Source organism: Oncorhynchus keta, unplaced genomic scaffold (genome assembly GCF_023373465.1).
Source record: "Oncorhynchus keta strain PuntledgeMale-10-30-2019 unplaced genomic scaffold, Oket_V2 Un_contig_18082_pilon_pilon, whole genome shotgun sequence".
In the NCBI taxonomy this organism is placed as follows: domain Eukaryota; kingdom Metazoa; phylum Chordata; class Actinopteri; order Salmoniformes; family Salmonidae; genus Oncorhynchus; species Oncorhynchus keta.
This window is the reverse complement of record NW_026280732.1, coordinates 120,287-124,831: the sequence shown is the minus strand read 5'-3', so window position 1 is coordinate 124,831 and position 4,545 is coordinate 120,287.

Below are 4,545 nucleotides of genomic sequence, written 5' to 3'. Positions count from 1 at the left end.
ACTGGGACACACACACTGACACACACTGACACACACACACTATCATACACACACTATCATACACACACACTGACACACACACACTGACACACACACACTATCATACACACACTATCATACACACACTATCATACACACACACTGACACACACACTATCATACACACACTATCATACACACACTATCATACACACACTATCATACACACACTATCATACACACTATCATACACACACTATCATACACACACTATCATACACACACTATCATACACACACTATCACACACACACTATCATACACACACACTGACACACACACTATCATACACACACTATCATACACACATCATATTGACACACACACACTATCATACACACACACTATCACACACACACTATCATACACACACACACTGACACACACACTATCACACACACACTATCATACACACACTGACACACACACTATCACACACACACTATCATACACACACTATCACACACACACTATCATACACACACTATCATACACACACTATCACACACACACTATCATACACACACACTGACACACACACACACACACTGACACACAAACTATCATACACACACTATCATACACACACATTGGACACACACACACTATCATACACACACACTATCAGACACACACTATCATACACACACATGACACACACACACTGACACACACACTATCATACACACACTATCATACACACACACACACACACACACACTATCACACACACACATACACACACACACACACACACTATCATACACACACTGACACACACACACTGACACACAAACTGGACACACACACTGACACACACACTATCATACACACACACACACACACACACATACACACACACACACACACACACACACACACACACACACACTATCATACACACACACTGACACACACACACACTGACACACACACACTATCATACACACACTGATCATACACACACTGACACATACACACACACACTGACACACACACACTACGTACATACACACACACACACACTGACACATACACACACTAACACACACACACTGACACACACACACTACACACTAACACACACACACACTGCACACTGACACACACACACACTGGGTTAAACAGCCATTAAACTGGGTTAAACAGCCATTAAACTGGGTTAAACAGCCATTAAACTGAAACATCCATTAAACTGGGTTAAACAGCCATTAAATCGTTAAACAGCCATTGAACTGGGTTAAACAGCCATTAAACTGGGTAAACATCCATTAAAACTGAAAACAGACATTAAACTGGGTTAAACAGACATTAAACTGGGTTAAACAGCCATTGTTGGGTTAAACAGCCATTAAACTGCTAAACAGACATTAAACTGAAACAGACATTAAACTGGGTAAACAGACATTAAACTGGGTTAAACAGCCATTAAACTGGGTTAAACATCCATTAAAACTGCTAAAACAGCCATTGAACTGGGTTAAACAGCCATTAAACTGCTAAACATCCACAAACTGCTAAACAGACATTAAAACTGCTAAACAGACATTAAACTGGGTTAAACAGCCATTAAACTGGGTTAAACAGCCATTAAACTGGGTTAAACAGACATTAAACTGGGTTAAACAGCCATTAAACTGGGTAAACAGCCATTAAGCTGGGTTAAACAGCCATTAAACTGGGACATTAAACTGACATCCATTAAACTGGGTTAAACAGCCATTAAACTGGGTTAAACAGCCATTAAACTGGGTTAAACAGCCATTAAACTGGGTTAAACATCCATTGACATTGGGTTAAACAGACATTAAGCCTCCCGAGCCTCAACAGGTTTTAAGCTGGGTTAACTTGGGGGTCCGGGCTCTGATTTAAAAGTATCAACCTCTTACAATTGGATTGATCCGATTTGCAAGACAGGAGGACAATTAGAAGCGCTGTCCCTGTTGTCATTAATATGGTGCCAATATATACAACCCACAGTTCCCTATAGAAATACATTATTAACACATTATCGAATGATACGATGATGATATGTTACCTAGACTAACCCATGCCCCCGCACATTGACTCTGTACCATAACACCCTGTATATATATCCACATTGAGGGGATGTACACCAACCAGACCATACCCTCTGACAGGAGACCTGAACACCAATCAGACCTTCTGACAAGACCTGTGAGATGTACATCAAACCAGACCTTCTGACAAGAGACCTGTGATGTACATCAACCAGACCTTCTGACAAGAGACCTGTGAGATGTAAACCAACTATACCTTCTGACAAGAGACCTGTGAGATGGAAACCAACTATACCTTCTGACAAGAGACCTGAGAGATGTACATCAACCAGACCTTCTGACAGGAGACCTGAACACCAATCAGACCTTCTGACAAGAGACCTGAGAGATGTACATCAACCAGACCTTTGACAGAGACCTGAGAGATGTGGCACCAACCAGACCTTCTGACAGGAGACCTGTGCTTGAGTGTGATGATCTGGAGGCCTGCTGTGTAGAAATAAGACCAAGACAGTCCTGTTTATGTCCCCCGATCACTGCCCTGGGGCATTGGGATGTTTCATTAGACTAGAGGAAACAGTGCCTCCTACTGGCCCTCCAACACCACTTCCCACTGCCCTGGGGCATTGGGATGTTTTATTAGACCAGGGGAAAGAGTGCCTCCTACTGGCCCTCCAACACCACTTCCACTGCCCTGGGGCATTGGGATGTTTCATTAGACTAGAGGAAACAGTGCCTCCTACTGGCCCTCCAACACCACTTCCACTGCCCTGGGGCATTGGGATGTTTCATTAGACCAGGGGAAAGAGTGCCTCCTACTGGCCCTCCAACACCACTTCCACTGCCCTGGGGCATTGGGATGTTTCATTAGACTAGAGGAAACAGTGCCTCCTACTGGCCCTCCAACACCACTTCCACTGCCCTGGGGCATTGGGATGTTTTATTGTGACCAGGGGGAAAGAGTGCCTCCTACTGGCCCTCCAACACCACTTCCACTGCCCTGGGGAATTGGGAATGTTTTATTAGACCAGGGAAAGAGTGCCTCCTACTGGCCCTCCAACACCACTTCCACTGCCCTGGGGAATTGGGAATGTTTTATTAGACCAGGGGAAAGAGTGCCTCCTACTGGCCCTCCAACACCACTTCCACTGCCCTGGGGAATTGGGAATGTTTTATTAGACCAGAGGAAAGAGTGCCTCCTACTGGCCCTCCAACACCACTTCCACTGCCCTGGGGAATTGGGAATGTTTTATTAGACCAGGGGAAAGAGTGCCTCCTACTGGCCCTCCAACACCACTTCCACTGCCCTGGGGCATTGGGATGTTTTATTAGACCAGAGGAAAGAGTGCCTCCTACTGGCCCTCCAACACCACTCCACTGCCCTGGGGCATTGGGATGTTTTATTAGACCAGGGGAAAGAGTGCCTCCTACTGGCCCTCCAACACCACTTCCAACAGAATCTGATCTCCAATCCAGGGACTGACCAGGACCAACCCTGCTTAGTTTCAGAAGCAAGCCCGCAGTGAGAGGCATGGTGGTATGCTGCTGACCTGCAGCAGAGAGAGACAGAGGAGAGGAGAGGAGAGGAGAGGAGAGGGAGAGGAGAGGAGAGGAGAGGATAGGAGGTAGGAGAGGAGAGGGAGAGGAGAGGAGAGGAGAGGAGAGGAGAGGGGAGAGGAGAGGAGAGGAGAGGAGAGGAGAGGAGAGGAGAGGAGAGGAGAGGAGAGGAGAGGAGAGAGAGGAGAGAGAGGAGAGGAGAGCTCTAACACAACAGCCCATATCTTCAAACGCTTTAACCAGCGATCTTTTCATAGACTCCCTCAAGTCCTCAAGTCCTCTTGTCCTCAAGTCAACCCACTGGCAAGGAGTCCTTACATGTAAAACAACGTGAATGAGGCCTGGAAAAAGCCTTTAAAGAGATATTTTATGAGTCCCAAAACCTTCATGTACAGCTCCGGCAGAGAAGAGAGAAACAAAAGTAACTCAATCTCCTTTGGCTGACTGACAACATCAAGGCCCTGCTGAGTCACAGAGCTGCTGTTTAGATAAAAGAGGTAAAAAACAAAGGCTGAAAATGACTGTGGAGGGTATCAGTGTTGTTGAAGTAAGGAAGGAAAAGAACACCTACTACTATATCTAAGGGAGATAACTGTGCAATGTGGGAAATAACTGTTTTACTGGAAAGCCAAAAACAACATGCCAGGAACAGAGTATAACTAGGCAGGATGCCTCAAGAACATCTCCTAGAAATGGCAGAACATTCCCTCTAGAAATGGCAGAACGTCTCTCTAGAAATGGCAGAACGTCTCCCCTAGAAATGGCAGAACGCTCTAGAAATGGCAGAACGCTTCCTCTAGAAATGGCAGAACGCTCCTGTAGAAAATGGCAACGTCTCTCCTTGAAAATGGCGGAACGTTCTCCTCTAGAAATGGCAGAACGCTCTCTAGAAATGGCAGAACGCTCTCTAGAAATGGCAGAACGCTCCC